Source organism: Hemicordylus capensis, chromosome 4, assembly GCF_027244095.1.
Source record: "Hemicordylus capensis ecotype Gifberg chromosome 4, rHemCap1.1.pri, whole genome shotgun sequence".
NCBI lineage: Eukaryota > Metazoa > Chordata > Lepidosauria > Squamata > Cordylidae > Hemicordylus > Hemicordylus capensis.
Genome location: NC_069660.1, coordinates 70,501,972 through 70,528,369, shown reverse-complemented (window position 1 = coordinate 70,528,369; position 26,398 = coordinate 70,501,972). Strand labels below are relative to the sequence as shown.

Genomic DNA, 26,398 nt, shown 5'->3' with positions numbered 1-26,398 from the left:
GCCAGGAAGGAGGAGGCAGCCAGAGTGTTCTCTGCAGCAGAAGACCCTTTGCTGCCCTGCTCAACCCAGACCAGCATTTGCCAGGTAGAGTGTGAACTCCTTTTTGTGGTTACCTTTCCCGCCCCCCCCCATATAGGGATCCACTTGCCATAGGGCTTGGATATGGGGGTGGGGAGGGACCGAGAAGTCTCTGAATATTTATTTTGAAACAGCTTGGAAAATTTGCTGACTTAAAAAAAACTATCTAAAAAGTCCTATAAGTGGCTTGTTTCATGGCAGAAAATTGCAAAAACTTCTGGAACAGTATTTTATTAATTTTATTTATTCATTCATTCATTTATAAATGCACTTATGATCAAGTTGTTTTGCAACCCAGAAGGTCTGAGTGAGAACTGTGAAGCATGTGTTGTGCTTTTATTTTATTTTATTTTATTTTTCTTGTGTGTGAACTGCTCCCCAATAACTTGCAGGGACTTCAGGGTAAATCTGGCCAACATGTGAATGCAGCACCTCCATTCCAGAGGAGATGTGTGTTAAAGGGCTTTAAAAGCCTCCTGTGAAAAACCTCCTGCAATCAAACTTGACTGAATTTGTTCAGAATTCTGAGAAAACAAACATAGGTTCACCCTGCATGGTTGAAAGTCTCCTTTGCTAATCTGCAGCGAGGGGCCCATTTTAATAATTCATCTTTCTAGTGTGTTCTAGGCATTAAAAGTAATACAAATGTATAGTACTCAATGTATATCACTATATATTGTGACGTGTGTGTGTGTATTCAGTGAAATGTATTTGCAGGCAGCATACTTATTTTGGAATATCAGACTTAAATCCTTGGGGGCCTGGGGTGTGCGGAGGCCCTGGACTTGGGGGGGGGGGGCATTTTAAAATCTTGTCTCTGGGCCCACTCCAACCTTGCTACGCCCCTGGCTAGGACATCGTATATCCTGTTGGAGATGAACTTCCAGTGCATCAACCTTTTGCACCAACTGTCCTAATGACCACTAGGGGCATTGGGGGTAGAGTCAGGGTCTCCCTATCTGTCCCTACTCTATGACCCCTGAACTGACTCTGCAGCACTTCCTGGTGCTGAGTCAACAATCCTTCCTTTCCTCCTAGAGAGCAGATGGAAACATCTCTCTCTCTCCTTACCTATCCATTATGTAGTCCTTTAGATTAGATATAGGTCTTTCCTATCTAAGTATATTTAACCAATAAATATTTAGTGTTTAGTCATACAAGGATCTCCATGTGTTTTCTCTAAATAGCTGCAATATCCAAACCATCCTCTGCTACCTACTCTGTAACTGGAGTGTGTGCTCATTCCTTAATGCTCTGCTGTTTTACCTATTGTGGGTAAAAATCAACAACCTCTAACATATCCGCCATTAAGAATTTGCTCTTTTGTCGAGTTGTTAAGTTGCTGCGAGAGTGCTCCTGCTACTGTTTAAAATCCCAATGCGACTTGCCCAAATGGAGGGCATTTTGCTGCTGAAGAGCAGCTAGTCTAGAAAGCGCCCTGGAGGAAGAGAAGCTGAAGCAGCAGCGCTGGTGGCAGAGGAGCCCTTTGGTTGGGTGAGACAGCTCATACCTCGGATGATGTCCTCAGATGCTGCTGCAGCTACTGATGGAACTGGCAGTGTCAATGCAACGAAGACGAATACAATGGCTATTCATATACCGCTTTTCAACAAAAGTTCTCATAGCAGTTTTGTCAACGACCAATGATTAATCTTGGTCACTGACAATGAGCCTGAGCCACCGTTGTCACCACCACCTCCTCCTCCTCTACCCCACGCTCCAGCAGCCATCTAGCGGAGCCTCCCCTCTCGTGGCACATATTGTACAGTGGAAACAAAGTGGCAACTTACAAGTGTCATAAGTGCCGTTCATCTTAACTCGAATCATCTTAAGTCAAGGACAAGAAGTAGAGCGACTCTGTTTTGAATCTAAAGTTCTAGGACCTCATCAGCATTCACAATCGCATAAAATATGCAATGAATAGATTTATTCTGTTCATTAACTGAGTGTTTAGCTTTCTCTAGGCACACACACAGAGTGGGGGTGGGGGTGAGGTTAATACATTTCTTCTGAGTTAATAATGGCTATGATGCATTGTTCACTGTTCAGGGTTGGCAAAGAACATAGATTATATATATGGTGAGTGAAATAGATAATCGAGAAGAAACAGACAGTAGATCATGGAGGGAGCTTGCTGAGATCGATGAAAAATTGGTGCACCAAAAACTATATTGCGGTCCTGGAAAGAACCTTGAGATGAGTCATCAGATGGTTCTCTTTTGCTTAAAATATAGCTCTGGATCATCTCCACAAGCATTCAGCATCTCAGACTTAAAGCTGCCTTATACTGAGTCAGACCACTATGTTCTCCAGAGCCGTGGTTCTCCAGAGCCTCAGACAGAGGCTGTTTCTAGCCTTGCTACTCAAGAGCCTTTTAACTGGAAATGCTAAAGATTGAACTTGGGATCTTCAGGTATTTGAAGCATATGCTCTGCCTTGGGGCCTCCTCCAAACAGGACAAATTCAAGTAAGAAACAAGACACTGGACCGAGTGAATGCAAAAGAAAATGGAGCACTCTGAAGGGACCTGGAGTTTTTATTCCCTCTCTGTCCCTAACTATCCCTCTCCAATCCTAGTGCAGTGTCTCTCCAGGAACTGCTGCTGGTATCCACCTTGTGTTTCTTTTTAGATTGTGAGTCCTTTGTGAACAAGGAGGAACCATTTCATTATCATTGTCATTATCATTATTCTTTTTCTATATAAATCACCTTGAGAACCTTTTGGTGAAAAGTGGAAAAATAAATAAATAAATAAAATTTGATTTTGTTTGGTTTGGGGTGAAATTTGGGAGATACAGAAACCTTTAAATGAAGAAATTAAATATCAACATGCTTATTGCATAGATAGATTAGATTAGATTAGATTAGATTAGATTAGATTAGATTAGAACAATGATAAGGATTGCCAACTTTTGCCAGCCTTGCTCACTATTGTATATTTAACAGTAGCATTTAGCAGGCAAAGCTTTTCTAGGCATCATGATAAGTTGTGTGTGAAATCTTTACCTACTAAATTTCTCGGCATTGGACAGCCTAAAGAGTGTATTCCTCTGGGAAGTTATCTTGTGTCGGCTTCATTGAAATGAACAGGAGCTCACCAAGACCAGAGTTCTCTTGCCTAGTTCTGTCCATTTCAAATGGAGCTGGTACAGGGGAACTTCCCAGTGGATTATGTCCTAAACAAACCAATAGGGCTTTGCTGCAATGGTTTTGGATTTAATACGCATTCAGGAAGAATGTCTCATGATTTTGAATGCAAATATTCAAATATCTTAGCTAGTTTTCTCGACTGTTTTCTGTACAGGAGCAGGTGTGATAAGAAGCAGGAACATAACGGGGCTGTTCACACACACACTGAGGAAGGAAGCCCAGCCCGCTTCTTGGTGCACGTGTGTATGGCTGGGAGTCATGCAGCTTCCAGTGGTGGCATGGCAGCAAGCTTAGTTAGGGAGCCCATTGCTTAGCCCAGGTTTTGGGTGTGAGGGCACCCAAAAAGCAGGCTAAATGCTCGAGTGTCAGTGCCACATAGTTTCCAATGTAGTCTCCCAACCAGCATCTGGAGGCTCCCCATAATGCACCACGCACTTGTACAGTGCATTATGGAAGCTCTTGAGGGCTTCCTGGCCCTCATACCTCCCTGCTCCCTCCCTGCTACCAGTAGAAGCCGGCAATCATCTGGGCAGCTGATCTGACTGCCGATTAACATGGACGGGATCATATGCAGGGGAGGTAAACCTTTCACGGCTTCCTCCACTCGCTCCACCCAAGGCCATGCTCCAATCGTGAGAATGGGCTCATTATTTTATATTTATTATTTATCTGTTTATTTTATTTTATTTAAATAAATAAATAGATAAACAAACAAACGAATGAATGAATAAAGAGCCTCGCTCCAAAGTCTCTAAGTGGTCCACAAAAGTAAATATAATAAAAGCAGAATAAAGCAACCATTAAAACAATAACTTAAAGCATTCACAGATTACTAAAAGGCAGGCTAGAAAGATAAGGGCTCTTATCTTAAGGGCTCTTTTAAAGGTGAGTAAAGATGTTGAATCATGAACGGCTATAGGGAGTGCACTCCAGAGCGCAGGAGTGACTACAGAGAAGGTCCACTCCTGAGTCATCTCAGGCAAGCTGGTGGCATCCAGAGATGGACCTCTCTCGTGGACCTTAATGTGTGGTGGGGATCATGCAGAAGAAGGCGCTCTCCCAGTTAACTTTGTCCTATGCCATTTAGGGCTATAAAGGTAATCACCAGTAGGGATGTGTGAATCGATTTGGGTACAAAATGATTTATACCTGATTCTAGCTGCTTTGAGCAATTTGTAGACAGAACAAATCACCCCGGTACTCAATTGCACAGATTTGGGTACAAAACAAATCACCTAGATTCAGACCTGAAAAAATTCGGGGATTCAGACCTCAATTTTGTGGCCACAGTGGGTTGGGTGGTAGTGCCCGATGGGTGGATTATGAATGAACAAAGATGAGCAGTGATAGTGGATTCCAAGCTCATTCATCATTTTGCTCCAAAGATGATGAATAATGAACATCTTTGTTCATTCATAATCTTCTTTGGTGCAAAATGATGAATGAACTTAGAATCCACTCTCATTTCCCACCAAAAAAATCTACTCTCAGAACACCTCAGACATTGAAAACAACAAAACCCAATACCTCCATGAGCTTGTGATTTGGGGATGGTTGGCACCCTATGTGTAGTACAGCTCAACCTGTTATGGGCCACCCTACTGCCCCGCCCCCCCCCCACACACACAAGTGGAGTTATGAGGCTGCTGAAATCCCCATGATTCCCTATGGAGAAAAGCTTAAAGATGTGTGAACTTTTAAAAAAAAATCACCCCTTTGCCCAATTTCTTTGAACTTTGGGTGGTAGCTTCCACCCACTGGGCACTACCACCCACCCCACTCTTTTGCCCCCAGAACCCCCTTCTTCCCCAAATCTATTCAGATTTGGATTCAGACATTTGGGGTACAAATCGAATCTCAGGTCATTGGGGAGGGGGCAGATCTGGTCCCAAAACAAATCAGGGGTGATTCAGTTCAGGTACAAATCAAATTGAAAGATTGATTTGTGCACATCCCTAATCACCAGCACTCTGTATTTCAACTGGAAACCTATTGGTAGTCAATGCAATTGCTTTAAAACTGGCATAATATGGTCTTTCTAAGAAACCCCGGAGACCAATCTAGCTGCTGCATTTTGGACCAACTGAAGTTTCTGAACCACATACAAAGGCAGCCTCACATAGATTGCATTGCTGTAGTAAAGCCTAGAGGTTACCAGAGAGTGTACCAGAGTTCTGAGATCATTATCTTCAAGGAACGGATGCAGCTGTTGTATCAACTGAAGTTGATAGAAAGCACTTCTGGCCATGGCCTCAACCTGAGAAACCAGAGTGAGGCCTGGGTCCAGAAGTACTCCCAACCTATGTGCCTATTCCTTAAGGGGGAGTGCAGCCCCATCCAAAACAGAAAGATCGATCACGTCCCTTGAAGTATGACCCCTTACCATGAGTACCTCCATCTTGTTTGGATTCAGTTTCAATTTATTATCCCTCATCCAGTCCTATACTGCCTGTAGGCAGGCATTTAGTGGGGCTTATGCCATTTCCTGATGATGAAGTCATGGCAAAATAGATTTGTTTGTCATCAGCGTATTGATAACACCCTGCTCCAAATCTTCTGATGATCTCACCCAGTGGTTTCATGTAGATGTTAAAAAGCATCGGAGATAGCATGGAGCCCTAAGGGACACCATACAATATCTCTCATTTCAGAGAGCAACTATCTTCTAGTGCCACCATCTGGAATCTACATGAGAGATAGGAATGGAACCACTGCAGAACAGTACCTCCTACTCCCAAATCTCCCAAGCAATCCAGAAGGATACCATGGTCGATGGTATTGAAAGCTGCAGAGAGGTCCAAAAGAGTCACACTCCCTCTGTCCATTCCTTGTTAGAGATCATCCATCAGGCCAACTAAGGATGTCTCCACTCCATAGACTGCTCTAAAGACAGTTTGAAATGGATCTAGATAATCAGTATCATCCAAAACTGTCTGGAGCTGATCAGACACCACCCTCTCAATTATCTTGCCCACCCAAGGGAAGTTGGAGACTGGCATATAATTATCCATCATTGAGGGCTCTAAGGCAGGCTTCTTAAGTAAAGGTCTTACAGTTGCCTCCTTCAAACATGGAGGCATCCTGCCCTCCCTCAGTGAGGCATCTCTAACAGCCTCCCAGCTAGATGTTATAAGCCAAGTTTGGCATGGATCTGAAGGACAAGTGGTAGGCTGAACAGCTCCAAGGAGCCTGCCCACATCCTCAGGAGTCACAAATTGAAACTGATCCAGTCTAATTAAACCAAAGGAGTTGCTGGACACTCTACAACTGACCCTGCCATAACTGTGGAGTCCAAGTTGGCTCAGACGCAAGAGATTTTATCCGCAAAAAAGTTGTTAGAAGCAACACAGTGGGATGATGAAAAATCCAAATCTAAATTCAGAGAGGAGGGAACCTGAGTCAGTCTCCTTACAACTCTGAACAACTCTGCTGGACGCGAACTTGCGATGCAGTATGTGCAGAATAGAATTGCTTCTTCACTGTACATATTGCCACAGAATAAGCCTTCAGATGGGCTTTGTGTTGTGTCTTAGCAGATTCAAGTTGAATCTTCCTGCACTTACACTCCAGTCTTCTTCCTTGCCGCTTCGGCTCCCGTAGCTGTTCAGTATACCATGGAGCCAATTGCGAAGCAGAACGGAGAGGACGCATAGGGGCAATAATATCTACTGCCCCAGTAAGCTCCCTATCCCAGGTCTCCACCAGAGCATCAACAGAATCACCAGCAGAACCAACTCTAAAACCCTATAAGGCCTGTTGGAATCCTATAGGTTCCAGTAGCCTTCATGGGCAGACCATCCGAATAGGTCCTGCACCCCCGAGGAGGTGGCTTGTGACCACAAAACCAACAGCCAGGCTAAGTTACTCATGAGTAGTCCCACTGAAGTTCACCAAGACTAACTTGTCCCATTAATCTCAATGGGACTACTCATGAATAATTAGTCTGGTGGTCAGCCATATACCATAGAGAAAGGCCTCGATCAATCTTATACACTTTCAAATGTATTGCCTCTCAGGGGCCTTTAAAGAAACACAGCAAGGTGGTGGGCGATGGGGGGGGGGGAGAAGAGTTTGTTTTTTCCAGATCTTTTCCTGCCATTTCTTCCTCTGGATTTTGTCAAGCTGACTTTTTCTCCTCTTGCAATCAATAGAGAGCCAAAAGGATCATCTCACAAAACAAGAAACCATGTGTGACAGCCTGAGTGTGGAAATGGAGAAATTGGACTTGACATGCAGGCATCAGCTTGGGATATATTCCTTCTCTAAGGAAAGCTCCCAGTTGTTTACAGAAACCACTTGGAAGCTCCGAACTGAACTCTCTCTCTCTCTCTCTCTCTCTCTCTCTCTCTCTCTCTCTCTCTCTCTCTCTCTCTCTCTCACACACACACACACACACACACACACACACACACACACACACACACACACATCCATCCATGTGCATTTCTTACAGGGCAGCTCCTGCTTCTTCATAATAAAATCCATTTCCACATCTGTCGGGAGCTGCAAGATCTGTTTCAGGAAAGCTATGTCACAGTGGGACTTAGAGGGGGAGGGAAGCCATTCCACACCCTTTGGTTTTTCTCACTTTTCGTTTCTTTAAATTTCAGGTCAGTGGCTCCCAAAGTTTAGGGTGGGACTCCCCAGAGAGATGCTTTTAACTTCTCTCCACATTGAATACAAAGGTAGAATAGTTGGAGTTTGTAATTATTTTTCAAAGCGCCAACAAAGGAAGCTACCCACTCCGGTTACAGAGTGCAGAGTTTTGTTGCTGCAGTCATCTAAAGAACACGCATGGAGATCGTTATACAATCTAAACTAAATATTTAATTTTTAAAATTTATTTTACATTTTATATCCCGCTCTTCCTCCAAGGAGCCCAGAGTGGTGTACATCATACTTAAATTTCTCCTCAAAACAACCCTGTGAAGTAGGTTAGGCTGAGAGAGATGTGACTGGCCCAGAATCACCCAGCAAGTCTCATGGCTAACTGGGGATTTGAACTTGGGTCTCCCCGATCCTAGTCCAACACTCTAACCACTACACCACGCTGGCTCATCATAGGTTTATTGGTGAAGTACATTTTGGATAGGAAAGACCTAGTCCTGTCTAAAAGCTACACAATGGATAGTGGAGGGGGGCGAGAAGAGAGAGAGAGAGAGGTTTTCATCTACTCTCTAAGAAGAAAGGAAGAGGACTGACTCCCCACAGGAACTACCTGAGGAGACAAGGCAGCAGGGGTCATAAGAGTAGAGGTAAACAAGGGACAGGTCAGGAGATCCTCACTATCTGCCTCTACTCCCAATGCCCCTAGTAGTCATTAGGATAGTTGGTGCAAAAGGTCAATGCACTAGAATTCCATCTCCAACTAGAATCACAAAATGAACCTGACTATCATACCAGAAGTTTTATCAGTAGTAATTGTTATGCTTATGCATCTCACTATCAGTCTGCAGGGTGCTATACAGAGTAGCATAAGCAAAAGACAAACCTCTGTTTACAGTCCTGGCTGGCCAACCTGAGGCTCTCCAGCAGTTACTGGACTACAACTCCCATCATCCCCTGCTGCATTTTATTAAGGCTGCATATGATGAAATTTATAGTCTAAAAACAGCTAGAACGGTGCTCTTCACTGCAAGACCCAGGAGCCAGTGGCAGCTCCCATTGACCATAAATGCAGCTTCCTGACTACTTGCTTATTAGGCCTGTGTGAAGCTTTGACTGAAGCCAAATATGCTACACAGCCTCCTGGCAGCATTGCATGGAGACAGCTGTTCCCAACATGCTGTTCTTTGCCTAGCACCAGTGGGGTTCATTTAAAAGAAACAGAGCCCTTTTAAGCCCTGGTGCCATCTTGAAAGACGCACAAGGAACACAGGTAAGTGTAGTCCTTCTTCCCAGTGCTGTCCCCAGAGAGTAGCACAGGAGAAGCACTGGGGAAGGACTACACTTTGCAATGTTCCATGCACCCCTGTCACATTAGCCGTGGGACTTGAGAGGGTTCCATTTCCCTGTAAAGGAGCCCACCAATGCTGGGGAAAGTGCAGCACTGCATGGTGGTCAACACAGTGGGAAATTGAAAAATGATGAAGATCACTGAACTGGAAAGTCTCTTAACAGTGGAGAGTAGGGTTGTCATATTCTGGATCCCCAAATCCAATTGCCAAATTTGCATATTATGTAAATTGGCTTGCAAAAATTGCATATGCAAATTAGCAGCTGCACTTTCCAGTTGACTTGTATTTGCTCTGGATATCTACCAGCAATAGTTGGGGAAGATATCTTTGCCTAACCATTTTCCTTGACATATTAACAGCAGCAATAGTACAACAACAACAACAAAAGCACAGCTTTTTAATTAAGGCTGCAATTTTGTACCCTTATTTGAGAGAAGATCTTATTGAAATCAATAGTGCTTACTTCTTAGTAGACATGCATTGAATGTAAAGCCAAGAAAGTCCTTAAACATGACAATACACAGCCTGGTAGGCAGGTAGTGATTCACATCAAAAGCAAGCTATCCTCTCAACTGCCCGATAGAGATCCCCTGCTGATAACAAACAAGGCAACATTCCTCAGGGGTTTACTGTACTTGTGAAAATGAAACCCTCTCAGCAAGCCAACTGTACTTTCCCTCTCTTAATCCAAATCCAGCAGTTGAACAGAATTGTGACTGCATATTTTGCTCCATAACTCCACTTCTACAAGGGCTAGAGCTTAGCTTTAAAAAAGAAAAAAGAAAAGAAAGCTGAAATCCAGGCGAATCTGGGTGAGCTAAGCAATCCAGGTGATATGCTTAAAATCTGGGTGATAACCGGAATTTGGGGGGGGCATGGAAACCCTAGTGGAGAGACACTAAAGAAAGGGAGGAGAAAGAATAAAGAGAGGCAAAAATCAAAATACTTCCAGGTGTTGATTTGACAGAGCAGAGATATTGATGAGCAAACATTTTTCCCCCCTGCATTTTCCCTCCCCTAGAAATCTTGAAGCATGTTGTGGCCCTTGTGCCTGTACCCTCATTGTCTTCTTTCATCCATTTGCCCCTGGCTTAAAAACAAAAGTGAGTCATACCAGGCAACCATCTTATGCTCTGCCTATGCTACACTTGAGAAGTCTTCCAGAGTTATTTTCTCATCTTGAAGAGGCCCGCTGTGACATAGCGTAAGAACTCCTGACGTTAAACCACTCATGCCTAAGCTCCCCTACACTTTCTGGGAATAAAACACACACAAACATAGCACAGGCCCAGACTCAGCAGACAGGGAGTCAGTCTCCTTTAATGCTGAAAACATTGCTGCTACATTTACTGGTGTTAAAAAAGAAGGAACTTGGCGTCACTCCCTAGCAAATGTGTTTAACTGCTTGTTCCTACAAATAGATTTCTTGGTAACGGTGCCCACTAGACGTTGACGTTCAGAGCAATTACCCAAGCAAGCCATCTACTCTCAAAGCTCCTCCAACTATTAAAGCAGAACCAGTGCCTACGCTAGGCATGATCTAGCCAGCATGGAGTACTTTTAAGTCCTGTTGATTTCACTGGGGAAATGAAACACACATTTAAGTCTCTTCCATTGAAATCAATGGGATTGAACAGTTTTATTTGAGCTGGATTGTACTCAGTGATTGCTCTGGAACCAGTAAATGGATGGAAGCAGCAGGTCCCAAGCATGGGGGTGGAAAGGAATATTTTACCTTGACCTGGAGATCAAGATGAGGTGACATAAACTGCAAACTGTCTTCACAAACTGACTACATACAGCTCTCCAGTATCAGATCAGTTTTTCCAGACCTAACTGGAGATGTCCGGGATTAAACTTGGAACCAAGTTAACAAGGGCCATATTCACACATAACATGGAACCGCGGGTTCAATGGACCCACAATTCCACCCAGCCTGCAGTTCCGCATCCAGACGTACTACACATGGCTATTAACCTTGAGTAGAAGCAGCAAAACTCACTACAATCCAAGGGTTCAAATTGGAGTTTGGAGAGCAAAATCTCAGGTTGCTCTCCATGTGGGACAAGTGTTTCATGCATTCGGACATACAGGTTTGGCAACCTCTGGGCCCTTAAACTTTGGTTTCCTGTTATGTGCGAATGGGGCCAAAGCATGTGCTCCACTATCAAACTACGACCCCTTCCCCAAGGGATGGGGAAAATCTTCCAGTTTTTCAAAACTGACAAGACCTTTTGTGCGGGAAGGGAATGTATTACCAGTTTGTACTGGACCCAAAGAAATGATGCTTGGACACTGGGCAGGGGAGTCCGAGTCCAGAGAGTTACTGACTAATTGGGTCTTGTTCCAGGATTAGAAAACAGTCAAAATATGGACTATAATTAACCTTTTTGCTGCCTGAAACCAGCCCTCCCTAAAAAGAAACATGCTTAGGTTTAAGAGTATGAAGTAAAAGTAATGTGTCAAACTGTGAACATATCAAAAGTGATGGACTCCCTTTAGTGGTTATTCTGATGTCTAGATATACTTAACTGAAAGAGATGGTGGCTGTGTTGGTAGAAGTCCAAACTGACCCAATTTTCTTTATATTGTTGCAAATCCAGAATAATTCTTTAATTAAATGCTTCAGTGCTCCTGTATGTGTCCAAATGCTTAAAGAGAGAGAAGGCGGGAGGGAGGGAGGGAGGGATGTCTGAGCTACTTAAGACTCTTTAAATGTTTTAAATTCTCAGGGGGGTTCAGATTGGGTATGTATGTATGTATATATGTATTTAATTTCTATACTGCCTGATGTAGAAATTTCTAGGCGGTGTACAAATTAAAACATAATATAAAGTACAAAACATTTAAAACTATAAAACAGATAAAAATCACAAAAGATAAAAACACATTAAAATTTAAAATTTAAATTTCAGTTAAAAGCCTGCGGAAACAGGTACATCTGCAGAGTCCTCCTAAAAACAAACAGAGAAGGAGATGCTCTTATTTCAGCAGGGAGAGCATTCCAAAGCCCTGAGGCAACCATAGAGAAGGCCCGGTCCGAGTTGCCACCAAATGAGTTGACGGCAACCATAACTTGACCTCTCCAGATGAACTTAATAGGTGACAGGGTTCATGACAGAGAAGGTGCTGTCTCAAGTACCTTGGACCCAAGTCATTAAGGGCTTTATAGGTAATAACCAGCACTTTGTATTTTGTTCAGAAACATGTTGGCAGCCAGTGCAGTTCTTTTAGAATCAGTGCTATATGGTCCCTTCAGAGAAACCTAGAGACCAATCTGGCTGCCACATTCTGTACCAATTGTAGTTTTCAAATTACATACATAGGCAGCCCCACGTAGAGTGCATTACATTAGCCAAGCCTAGAGGTTGCCAGCATATGTACCACCGTTGTAAGGTCATTTGTCTCCAGAAATGGACGTATCTGGTGCATCAGCCAAAGCTGATAAAAAGCACTCCGAGGAGTTATTCACACATGGCTTCATGCTACGGGGTAAATGTTGAGCAAAGCCACTTCAAATCACACTCGCGGCATTGCGGGAAGCAGCCCCTCCCCTCTGCTCTCGGGTTTTGTTTTGATGCAAGTTCACATGTTTTCCTCTATGTTTTCCTTCTAGCCAATGTGTGTGTTTCTGGGGGGGAGTACTAAAGAGCTACATCTGCATTTCTAAAGAAAGTATACTTCTTATCAGTAATCCTTCTTAATGTCTCTATGTCAGTGCCTCTCCCTTTTCAGAAAAAGTAGCTTAAAACCAGCATTTTAAAACCCGGAAATACCTCGAGATAAACTAGAATTCGCAAGACAAAGCCTGATTTATGTGAGGAGTGGGTCCAAGGATCTCGAAGGGACTTCAGGGTAAGTTTGGCTGCTGTGGGAATGCACACATTCTCTTCTGAAGGAGATTTGGGGTAGAAGCCCTGTCTGTAAAGCTTTCTGGCCACTACCTCAACCTGAAAAACCAGGGAGAGTTTGGGATCCAAGAACACTCCCAGACTACGAACCTGATACATATTTCTTAAATATGTATCAGTCAAAGCCAGCTCATCCACTCCAAGTGGAAGGCAGCAATAACAAGAAACAATGTGAAGAAATGTAAACTTTTATAGCCCAGTCCTGTACACATTTACTCAGAAGAAAGAAGCACTAAATTCAGTAGTACCTAAGGAAGTGTGAATAAGATTCCAGCCTTAAAAATGAAAAAGAAAAAGAAAAAAGAACATAAGATGTAAAATTCACCAAACCGCTCACTAACTTGTCAGCCCTTTGTGTAGGGCCTAACCTCACAATCTGCTGATTGTACGGTAAATGCATATTTGTTCTTTGTTTTTAATGCAGAGTCCTCACATCTTCCCAGAAGGTTGTATTTTGTTTGAAAGAAGATGACATGTTCTGATTAGGATTTCCACCCTGCTTTTGTGCCTTTAACAACATCTGACACTCAGAAATTTAGCAGAAGTTTTTCCTAGAATCAAAGGAAAAGCTGTCTACTTTTCCTGGAGATATGTTGTGGGGGGAAATTCACATTGCAAATTTCTGAGCATCCAATATGCTGTTAAAAATACAGAACCAGGAAAAATACAAAAGCAGTAACAGGTTTTTGTTGTTGTTTTAATGGGAGCATTGGTAAGTTGGAAAGAATATTTCCAAGCTCTCAAGGCACAATGTTGTACTTGGGAAAATTCAATCCCCCCCCCACTTTTTTTTAGGCAGCATATTCAATATTGTGTTTGCTATATGGGATGTAACTATAACATAAAATATATACCAAGACAGATGCCCATATTATTTGCTAGACCCTTTTGTTGTTACTGAATATTATTTTGGAGACCCTTGCAATACCATTCCAGTGCAAGGTTGTTCATCTGGTCATATGGTTTTAAGTAGCAAACTGTAATGACTCTGGACACCAGGAGTCAAAACCCCTACCATCAGAGAAGAGGTCTGAGGAGACAGAGGGTGGGGAAGGTTGGGTTTAACCCAGGTAGAGCTTTAAAGAGCACCACCCCATCCAGGACACCAGGGGCGTAGCTATAATTGAACGAAAGGGTTCAAAGAACACGGGCCTCCAGCTCCAGAGGGCCCTCCAGCTCCATCCCTCCCTATTTTCTTCATTATCTCCCTCAGTCTGGGGGGCAGCCAGAAAGAGGGATGAACACAGGCCCCCTCTCCCCTAGCTACACCCCTGCAGGACACCCATGGGGGGTGCAGGTTCAGGAGCCAGTGAGGCATTCACCTCCATGGCCTGCAAAAGTAGCTTAGACCCCCTAACGCCTTCTCAGAACCCTCAGTGGTGTAGGAGGACACCTCTCTGCTATCATACCCCTTCCATGGTGGCAAGGGATTCCACACACACCCCAGTACCAGCTTCACCTGAGTCAGTGGCTAAGAACTAGAGCACAGTCCCTTTAAGCACCAATAGAAGGGGCAGAGCTGGAAACACCAACCTGACAGGAGGACTATTTGAACCTCAGCTGGCTCCAGATAATTACTGGTGTAATGTTCTAGCTTGCTGCGCTTAAGTGTCTCATATCTAATTTCTCAGTTAGCTGTCCTTGGTTCTGCACCCCTTCCTGAACTCCTCTTAGACTTCACTATAAGGCACTATAGGCACCAGCCTGGAATAGGATGCAAAGACTAGCAATAATATATTTGTAGTAATGTCCCTTTATGTAACTATTTGGAGGCCATGCACTTCCTCTCCTATGCTGGAATGTGCATCTAGCATCTTATGAGGCAAGGCTACAGCATCTAGGGCTTTTTTAGTTTGGAAAAGAGGCAACTATGGGGAGACATCATCGAGGTGTATAAAATTAGGCATGGAGCAGAGAGAGTGAGCAGAGAAATTTTTCTCCCTCTCTCACAACACTAGAGCCAGGGGTCATCCCATGAAACTGAAGGTCAGGAAATTTAGGACTGACAAAAGGAAGTACTTCTTCACAGAAGGCATAATTAACTTATGGAACTCTCTGCTACAAGATGTGGTGTTGACCATCAGCTTGGATGACTTTTAAAAGGGGCTTAGACAAAGTCATGGAGGACAGGTCTATCAATGGCTGCTAGTCTGGTGGCTATAGGCCACCTCCAGCTCAGAGGCAAGATGCTGCTAAATACCAGTTGCAGGGAAGCAATGGCAAGAGAGGGGGTAAGCCCTCCCCCTTGCCTGCGAGCTTCTTGAAAGCATCTGGTGGGTCCCTGTATGAAACAGGCTGCTGGACTAGATGGGCCTTGAATCTGATCCAGCAGGGCTGTTCTTATGTTCTTATGATTATTTTCTTTCAAAGGAAAGGGACAAACAGCTATCACTCCCCAACCCCAAGAGGGTGTATTCTTCCAGACTATTGTCCACTCCTTTAGTGGTCAGGCTGAAAAGTCCACAGATCACTGGCCAAGGTCTGCAGAGAATAAAGCTGGAGATAAGCATCAGGAGTTTGGAACAACAAATGCTACAACTCAGCTGCTACCTTATATCTCCCCCGAAAAGCCTAGTGATAGCACAACACAGTCTTCCGAGTGAAGTTGCTAAGCATGTAAAGGGGCAATGCTCTGGTTTGGAACAATGCATTATGGTATCACTGTCTGGCTGCAAATTGTGTCTTGTCTTCACCAGTGGGGATTTTGAAAAGAGTGAATAGTTTTGGATGGATGGGGGCTCCTGTATAAACTCCCAGGTTTCTAGTCTGGTGAGTCATCATTCTCTCCTGGCCTCCTTAGAAAGTTCAGGAATTTGTCCTCTGACTCTGTATGATGGATTTGGGGTTTGTGAGACCTCCTGAGCCAATGATCCTTGCTCCAGGCCATTATTAGAGGGCTTATCATTAGAGAGCTCTGGCTGCTAGGTTACAAAATCAATTACATGCTGACAGCATATGGCACAGAAGGGAATATTACACAAGCATACGGGTGGGGATTTTTAACAGAAAAATATCCATGCATCGGCCAGGGAAAGCAAAATGTAGCTTCCCTGGCTCCTCCCATCTCTTATTGTTGTCATGTCTGCCCATCATTTCCAAACATTGCAAACTTTTAACATATCCAAATGAACACTGGTGAGAGGCATTGTAAATCAAATATAATGGGTTGGCCAGCCTGAGGCTCTCCAATGGCTGGGAGTGATGGGAGTTGTAGTCCTACAGCAGCTGGAGAGTCTTGTGTTGGCCACCCTAGTATAATACTGTAACTAAGCCTAGTTATGTCTATTATTATTATTATTATTATTATCCAGTTTATCCCTGTCTCTGCTACCCTCCCCTTCCTCTATTGCACCTGTTTTTAGATTGTGGGCCCCATGTATGAGGCAGGGACCTGAGTTCTCATTTGTTATAATGTGCCATGCACAGAGATGGGTTAAATAAATACTACTAATTGAACAATAATAAATAATGTAGTTGACCATGATGCAGTGGGTGGACCAGAGTTTCCTATATAGCACTTACATTTATATACCGCTTTATAGCCAGAGCTCTTTAAGCGATTTACAATGATTTAGCATATTGCCCCCAACATTCTGGGTACTCATTTTACCGACCTCGGAAGGATGGAAGGCTGAGTCAACCTTGAGCCCCTGGTCAGGATCGAACTTGTAACCTTCTGGTTACAGGGCGGCAGTTTTACCACTGCGCCACCGGGGGCTATATGATGTGCAGTTTCTTGCCTTCTTCAGCAATAATGCTCCTCCCCATAAACTCTTTACTTCAAATGAAGAGTGGGTAAGGTTAGCAAATGTTAGGACGAAGCCATCCAAAAGTGGCCAGCAGCATTATAGTTGTCCAGTAGAGGGAGCAGAGGCACTAACTCCTGTAGAATTGAAAGGGATTCCCACATGTGAATCCTGATACCATAGAGCATGGTATCCTTCTGGATTTCCTGAGGGAGTTGGGGACAGGAGACACTGCTTTGCCGTGGTTCTGCTCCAATCTCTCGGGTAGATTACAGATGTTGGAGCTTGGTAAATGTTGCTGTTCAAAATGGGAGCTATTATATGGAGTTCCTCGGGGCTCCAGTCTGTCACCAATGCTTTTTAACAGCTGCATGAAACCGTTGGGTGAGGTCATCAGGAGATTTGGTGCAGGGTGTTATCAATATGCTGATGACACCCAAATCTATTTATTCTTGGCATTATTATCAGCATCAGGAAATTGCATTGATTCCCTAAATGACTACCTACAGGCAGTAATGGGCTGGATGAGGGATAACAAACTGAAGCTGAATCCAAGCAAGATGGAGGTGCTCATTGTAGGGAATCAGACTCTAAGGGATGAGTTCAATCTTCCTGTGCTGGGTGGGGTTACACTCCCCCAGAAGGAACAGGTATGCAGCTGGGAAATGTTCTTGTATCCAGGCTTCACCCTGGTATCTCAGGTGGAGGCTATGCCCAGGAGCACCTTCCATCAGCTTCGGCTGATTCGACAGCTGCATCCATTCCTTGAAAAGAATGATCTCAAAATAGTGGTGCATCAGCTGGTAACTTCCAGGCTTGACTATTACAATGCATGGGGCTGCCTTTGTACGTAGTTTGGAAACTTCAATTGGTCCAAAATGTGGCAGCCAGATTGGTCTCTGGGGCAACCCTAGAGAGACCTCCGAACATGGGAGGCTGCTTGCAGCCTTCCGGCGGGGGCCTCCTCATGTGTTGCCATGGCGTGGAGAGACCATATTATGCCTTTACAGCTGCACTGGCTGCCAATACATTTCCAGGCAAAATACAAAGTGCTCGTAATTACCTTTAAAGCCCTGAACAGTTTAGGTTCATGTTACCTTAGAGAGTATCTTCTTCTGTATGATCCCCACTGCACATTAAGGTCATTTGAAGAGGTCTGTCTCCAGTTACCACCAGTATGTCTGGTGGCAATTCGGAACCGGGCCTTCTCTGTAGCTGCTCCTGGACTGTGGAATGCACTCCTGGCAGAAATTCGTGGTTTGGGATCATTGTTGGCCTTCAGGAGAGCCCTTAAAACTTATTTGTTTGGTCCGGCCTTCCAAGGTTTTTACATTGTTCTTGGATGTTCTTAATGGTTTTTAAATGGTTTTCAATTGTTCTGAATTTGTTTTTAGTATTGTTTTAAGTTGATTGTTTTAAATGATTGTTTTTTGTCTTGTTGTTGTGCACTTTGGATAGGGCAGTATAAAAATGTGTGTCTGGCAAGGCCGGCTGTCCTTTCCTCCGAGGACTGAGTGGTGAGGGGGCCTGAGGAGGCAAGGATGAGTGGCAGCCAGGGAGAAGCAGAAGAAAGACAGCCAATGGGCAGGGACTTGGCTCCAGCGGAGGAGGGGCAGAGCCCTGAAAGGGCCAAAGGGGAGGCCCATGAGGATAACATCAGCAGCACTCTTTCTGAAGGGAGGGGGTCTGAGCAGGAGGAAGGAGAAGGGGGAGGGGCATTGGCAGCAGATGTAAAGGGTAGACAATTACAGGGAATAAAGAGGGGTGGTGCCCCATAATTGGGGGCGGGCGATGCATAGCGTGTGAGGAGGCATAAAATAAGCTGGTGGCCAGGGATGAGAGGCTGGCTGGTGCAAGTGTCAGGGGTTCCCAGAGAGGGGCAGGCACAAGGAGCAAGCAGCCTAGGACAAAGGAGGCACAGGGTGACACTCACCCCCCCTCCCGTTCCTACTCAGAGGCCAGACCAGGTAAGCCTACCCAGGCTTAGTAAAGGCGACAGGGACGTGTAGCTGGACAGTGTAATAAATAAATAAATGCATGTGTGATGTGTGAAAACACTCTCTAAAGGGAAACACTGGGTCCTCCTTAATCGAAATCTTTACTTCTGTTTTAGTTATATATTTTGCTACATTAAAAAACCCATTTTCTCATGTCAGGGAAAAATACTAAGCCAGAAATCCCTTTAAGCAACTTATCACTTGGGAAACTGGCAAGAATACCAAAGGATCGTTTGACCTACACCTTTCCTGCAAATGGCAATTTCATCTTTAAGTCACTCCACAGTAAAGAACTAATTGGTTTGGCTTGGTGTTTGAAGCCTGCTAGTGCTCGTTTTCCAGCCATTTGCAGATGACTGCCGGCTCCATCACGGAGCCGACAGGGGCAGCAGGGATTGGGGGGCGCGTGGCCCCTGGAAGATCCAGGATGCCTGCGGGGCAAGCGCACGGGGCGTCCTGGAGAGACCTCCAAAACTGGGCGGCTGCTTGCAGCCTTCCAGTGGGGGTCTCCTCATGTGTTGCCATGGTGTGGAGCTGTGCTGTGGCAGCATACGATCAGAAAACCCAGGTTAGCGGAGCGCTTACTCCATTAACCTGGGCTAAGGGGAGGGCTACTTTGGCGGGCTAGCCACCAGAGAACCACCAGGTTCGCCAGCGAGCCTGCCTGTTCTCACGATGAGGAAAAACCAGGCTGGGCTTCTTTAGCTCGGTTTTCCTCCATCGTGAGAATAGCCTCAATCCCTCAATAGCCTCATCCCTCCTGTACTATTCTCACATACAGGAGTATACGCATGCTAATTGACTAAGTTAATTAGTCAATTAATTAATTGGCTAAGTGATATAGAAAATTGTACTTTGAAGATGGATATACATTTTTTAAAAATACATTATTAAGCAAGGGATTGACATAATATAAAATGCTCCCAAAATGTCTCTAAGCCATTGTCTGAGCTTAGGTTTCTTCTGGCTTTGTAGCTGAAATGACAAACATAATAATGACAGACATAATGCATAATATGAGTGAACTGGACACTTGCTCAACTGTCAATATTGCCTGCCTCCATTTTCAGGTGCAAACACTGCCTTTTAAGTATGCATGAACATTGATGCATTTATCCATACATGCCTATTATTTTTCTAAAAAAAGAAAATATGCTTTAATGCAAAACTGGTGTGAAGAAGGAGGGGCATTCTTGGTGACATATCAAGGGTTCAACCAATCACTCCCATGCACAAGACAGACTTTGCTTCCAACATGCAGTATTTGTTTTTGTTGTTGTTGTTGTTGTTTTGCTTTTTAGAGGAGGAGGTATCTTTTTCCATGCCTGGTCAAGATGCTTCTGTTCCACCTGGTATCTGAGTTTCTGTTCTTGCTCTTCTTTTTCATTGATTGTGTATATTGTTTTAGATGTTTTAATTTTTGGTATTCTTGTAGTATGCTGATTTGGAGTTTCTGTGAGCTGCCTTTGAAGTCCATTTGGGGACTTAAATGTGGGGTATACATCAAATTTCAACTAAACATCATGAGGGTGCTTCCATTGTGGCCCCATGGATTTAAAAATTATACATCTGTCCACACCCTAAATTAAAGAACTAAAACTATGTGACAGGTTACCATGGGTGTCTGCAGGACTTTTTCAGGGGGTAGGGGTGCAAAGGTTGCAATTCTATACCCACTCAGCTGTGAATAAGCCCCATTGAATCCAATGGCACTGGCTCAATTCAGGGGGGGGGTTTGCCCCCCTTCCCCCCGCCTCTGGTCATTCATGGAGAGCATAAAGATGTTGTACACCCCTGACTCCAGCAGTCTGTATAAACTGACCATTTGAAGTTATGAATTAAACTACATCTACCTTCCCTTAAAAAAAACCCTCCTCTTCTCCAAGGCACAATATGGCCTACATCTTCTTAGCAGTACCAGCAGATTTCCAATATCTCTCTTGAAAAAATGTTGCTGCCATCTGAAGACCCTGTTTTGTGTATATTCTACAGCCATGATCTAAATAACTTTTCAATTAATTCTGCATGTCCAAGGGAGCTTTGGGTTTGTGTTTCTCAAACACCAGACAACACGTCATATGACAAACTGCTTTTGAAACTTTAGAGGCTTTTGAAATCAGTTTGTCATATGTCATATGCCATATATCACTGATATATTGTTGATGTCTGTTTTTCAAAGAAAAAGGTCAAAAGCCCCACTGAACTTGCCCAAACCTAGAGCAGCTCCTAGGATCCCAGTTTATATTTTCAGATATCCATACAACATTAATATCTTACCATCTGAGGGATATTTTATTCCGGGTATTTTGTAAACAGGCCATAACAGTTCTTTCTAATGATACTTTTGGCTAATTACTATGTGAATGGAAGTGAATTCAAAATACATTATGAAGGTTTTCAATCTACAAACTCTGTGTGTGTTGAGATTTTCCTCTCTCAAAATCGTTATCAAGATGCACAAGTACTAAATAGGGGTGTGAATGGACCGTTTGGGATGGTTTGGTCCAAATTCAAACTGAATTCAGACCAAACCACAGGTATGCGAACTGGTTTGGTCTAACCGATCAGCTGGTCTATTTGAGGAACCAGCTCGAAGCAGATCAAAGCAGTTCATGATCGAACCACTTGAACTGGCCCGGTTCGCGGTGGTCCAGTTCGTGATCAAACTTGGTTCTGCTCATCCCTAGCACTAAAGAACTCAACCGTTGGGGGGGGGTGCTTATTTCAATCTGGAATAGGTTTTGTTGTGTTTTATTTGACTGGATTGAATGGGTACAAAGTGGCATGTGAATGTTGCACCAAATATGGGTGCAAGAGCTGTTTGTGTGAATCCACACAGAATGCTGCACATGTGCCAGTGGTTTTGTGATAAGATTGACCAGTTCCCATGACCTATCTGCCATTTGCACAATCAAGTTCTACATAGATTGAAAAGAATGTCCAAAACCATGTGAATTAGTGAAACTTGCCTTCATAGGAAGTCTGGGGTGGGATAGAGACTTGGACAGGAAACCCTGGGAGCAACGGAAGTTACCTTCTAAACAGGCCATCCTTCTTCATTTCCTTAGAGTGTACCCATAAGTATTTGAATTATCTGACACTCTGGCAAGCTCTCTCAATATTTGCATAGGTGAATATATAGCTCATTAAAATTTTAATTAAGAGACTCAATAGAGCATTTTACTCTCAGTCCAAAAGTCACACTGCCTTTGTGCAACATTCCCTCGAAAGGAAACCTTTATTTTATAGAAGCCAAGTTGCTATCCATCATCTGTCACAGCAGGAAATGCCAGTGGGCAAAGCAATGAAACCCAGTTACAAGGCGCTCCAGGGTATGACAGACCAGTATTCTACTGGATGGAAATTTTAACCTCAAAAGGGATAATCCTAAAATATTTCAAGGAAGACAAGGCATATCTGAGTGAAAACAAATTTTCCTACTACATTGGATACAAAGGCTCCTTCCTTTGTGTCCATTATATGCTTGAATGAATGCTGTTTCCAGCCAAGATCAAGCAGAACTTCCCATTCCCATTGGAAAGGTGGGGGTTGTTGACTCAAACACACATACAAATGTTGCCATTGACACAGCAGAAGCCAACATGCCTGTTATAACTAGGGCAGCATGTTCTCATGATTTCGGGACTTACTGCAGACAAATTAATGAAGAATTCAGCATCATAGGAATCTACACTCTAATTTGTTGTTGCTGTTGCTGTTGTTAAAAACAAACTAAACAAGTTGAGCTAGGAAGTGTGAAAGTCATCTCAGAATCAGGGGGAGAAGCTGTGCAAGATAGTCAGTGATGAAGAAAGCAAGGCTTCGATACCCTCTTGGCCCCCACTGCAGGACTCACAAAATAAATTATGCATATTTGCTTAAACTGTAGAATTTATTACAAGTTCATGCTGTTCTGCTTGCATCAGATGGAAGTGTGTCCCTTACCACTCCCCACACCTAGACCATTTTCCTCCACTACAAATCCAAATACAGGTAAAAATATATAATCAAACATAGAAGGGCTATTCTCATATTCAGCATTAGGGTAGGAGAAGGCTCCCGCTGTCATTTCAAGAGCCATGCGCACTGCCAACTGGCCATTGTGAGAATTCTACAAGCAAGGTAGGAGGAAGGGGAAATGCTCATCTGTGAGCTGGGTATGGAGGTGGGAGGCACAGGGAGTGCTTCCCATCCACCCTCACTCTGAAGCTGGGTGGGTTCTAGTTCTGGGCTCACCACTGCTGCCCACCTCCATACCCAGCTGGTAGACAATCATTTCCCCCTCCTTCTACCTTGCTTGTAGAATTCTCACAATGGCCAATTGGGAGCACACATGGGCGCCAAATTGGGGTGCAAAGCCGATTGTGAGAAGAGCCCTAGAGTTTTCTCACCTGCCTAGTAAAGCCAGGGGATGACAGCCCATCATAGATGCCCCCTATTTCAGGGACAGGGTCAGGTGGGGAGTATGATTACAGCAGTTCCCATCAGACCATAATCCTGATGTCCTACCATGGAAGTTTAAAAAACATATACACAATAAAACCATGAAACATAATATGTCACTCTAGGGCAAAGTGGGCAATTCATCTGTACATGAACCAGAACCTCACAGTACAAGTGACTGCTGGTACAAAAAAGGATATACTGACTATCTTTATGCTGGAAATAAATGAGAGTTGGCATGGACACTGCTTAAGGGCTGTGTGGTCAGTGGCCTCTAATAATATTTTGGCTCTGCAAAACTAATGTGTACGAGGGCCAGCCATGCAATGCCCAGTAGTGTCATCGCACCAATGCACTGCTGAAACACTCCCACTGTATTCCTATTTGGGGGTAAGGAGGTTCTCTATCAGGGCTCATTTATGCAGGCCGGCCTCCACCCCAATCCTTCCAACGCTTGACCCATAACAATTCCCCACAAACCATGTTAAACATCTTCTGTAATTTTACACACTGGGAGAACAGCTGACAAAATTGTGAATGGACAAACCCTGAGTGCCAAAAACGGCAGAACTTTTCCTGCAACCATCAGTGATGCTTTTCATTTTAACACAACACTGGCAGAAACATACGCAAATTCATGGCCCTCCTTAAAAGCAGCAGGGTTCAAGCTCTAGTGAAGAAGGGAGAGAAACACTCCCAAATTCATAGAACCTCATAAACAAATTTGAATTCTGAACACCTAAGAGTGGCCATCAACACCTCAGTTCAAGCTGCCCAGTCTATAAACTGTCTGCCCTATTCTCACCCTTTACCAGCTTCTTCCATCAGTCGCATTCAAAGCAAAAATTTCCAGAGAAAAATTTAAGCAAAGTGTGAACAGAATCCGTCCTACTGTTCTGGAGAGGAAGATTTTAAACTAACAACAACAACAACCACACACACAAAACTTCTTCAAAACATCCTGGCCAACTTCCTCCCTAACCACCAACTTGTTTTGCCAACTTAAAGGCATGAACAGGGAAAGGGCTGATGATTTGAAACCAAGTTTGAATATTGAGACCTGCCAGACTGAGCACATGCACTGAAAAGATGCTCACCATCTTTTGCCAACTCTTGACTCATGTCTCTATGGGAGGCAGTCAATGCTCTGGCAGATAACAATAAAAATAAAGGTGGCTGCCTAGCCAGCTGTGGGTGACAGGAATGAACATGGCCAATTTGATTCCAGAAGCTGCTGAAGTGATTCCCAGAATTATACTGAGAAAGATGCAAGTGGCCACCATTGAAGGTTGTTGATGCAAAACATTCTGGAATGACTGAATGAAAACAATCAACAGAGGCACATCTGTAGTACAAAACAGCAGGACACAAAACAGAAGGCCTTCTGGCAAAGCTCTGCAATGCCTTTATACAATTCTATGGTGCAGCCACATCTGGAGTACTGCGTACAGCTTTGGTCACCATATCTTAAGAAGGATATTGTAGAACAGGAAAAGGAGTAGAAGAGGGAAACCAAAATGTTCAGGGCCAGGAGTACCTTCTTTATGAGGCTTGGCTACAGCATCTGGGGCTCTTTACCCTGGAAAAGAGGTAACTATGGGGAGATATGATCAAGGTGTATAAAAATATGCATGGAGTGGAGAGGGTGGACAGAAATTTTTCTACCTCTCTGACAACACTAGAAACAGAAGGTCAGGACATTTAGGACTGACAAGAGGAAGTACTTTTTCACACAGTGCATAATTAATCTATGGAATTCTTTGCCATGGGATGTGGTGATGGCCACCAGCTTGGATGGCTTTAAAAGGGGCTTAGACAAATTCATGGTGGACAGGTCTATCAATGGCTACCAGTCTGGTAGCTGTGGACCACCTCCAGCCTCAGAGGCACGAGGCCTCTCAATACCAGTTGCAGGGGATCAACAGCAGGAGAGAGGGAATACACATACCTCTTGCCTATGCACTCCCCAGAAGCATCTAGTGGGCCACTGTGTGAAACAGGACACTGGACTAGATGGGCCTTGTGCCTAATCCATCAGGGCTGTTCTTAATACCAAAACTAAGGGTGCACATTCATATTGTAGTGCTGATCCACAAACCAGTATATGCTACTACAGATTTATCAGAACTACCACCTTAGGAAGCATCTCTACCATGTTAGGCTGCAATGAAAATTTCACATTAACTTTGTGAGTTGAGTTTTCCTGCAATAGTTCCAAATATCCTGGGGACATCTGTAGTAAAGCAGACAATGCAAAGGGTTGTAGAATATGTCTAACTACTTAGTGTCGTGAGAGCCAGCGTGGTGTAGTGGCTAGAGTGCTGGACTAGGACAGGAGAAACCCGAGTTCAAATCCCCATTCAGCCATGATACTAGCTGGGTGACTCTGGGCCAGTCACTTCTCTTTCAGCCTCACCTACTTCACAGGGGTCTTGTGAGGAGAAACCTAAGTATGTAGTACACCGCTCTGGGCTCCTTGGAGGAAGAGTGGGATATAAAATGTAATAATAATAATAATAATAATAATAATAATAATAATATAATAATAATACTTCTGTTCAAAAGGACAAAGTAGATGTTTAGAGTATCCATTTAGTTCAGTACATCAGTAGGTTATGCTAATCTACACAGTTATGACCCTCAAACCCCGGAAAAACTGGAAGAAGGGAGGGATAAACTGAGAAACATAGAGGAGACAAAACCGATATAAATGGAGAGGAGTTGTATTAGTTAGAAAATAAATGCAATTTAAATCTAAAGCAAATATAAGTGCACATAGGTAATCTCTGATAAGACTTCTCTGGGGGGGTGAAAAATGGAAATACAAATGCACCCTAATTGTGATTCCCTGGGTTCAAGCCTGACTTCAGACTTTTAATTCAGCATTCAGGCAGCAAGACTTTGAATGGCTCATCAGAGAAAGATCACTGTGAACATGACCATGTTTGACAGGAGTACCACTGGAGATATCGTGTTGACCATATTAGGACATCTGGAAGAGGATCAAATTGTCATGATTCAAGATGGATTGTGGAGGTGCAATAAACAGATAAAATGGTATCTCTGGATCTGCCAGCTAGCTTTTCGCAAAGGCCCTCAGAGCACCAACTGTTTCA

General features: G+C 43.8%; 1 long non-coding RNA gene across 1 annotated transcript; it reads left to right on the top strand.

Moving 5' to 3' along the window:
- LOC128324203 (uncharacterized) lies at positions 1-26,398 on the top strand. Its single transcript, XR_008306722.1, has 3 exons — positions 1-84; positions 12,904-13,040; positions 26,166-26,398. It is a non-coding gene; the product is annotated as an uncharacterized LOC128324203 (long non-coding RNA).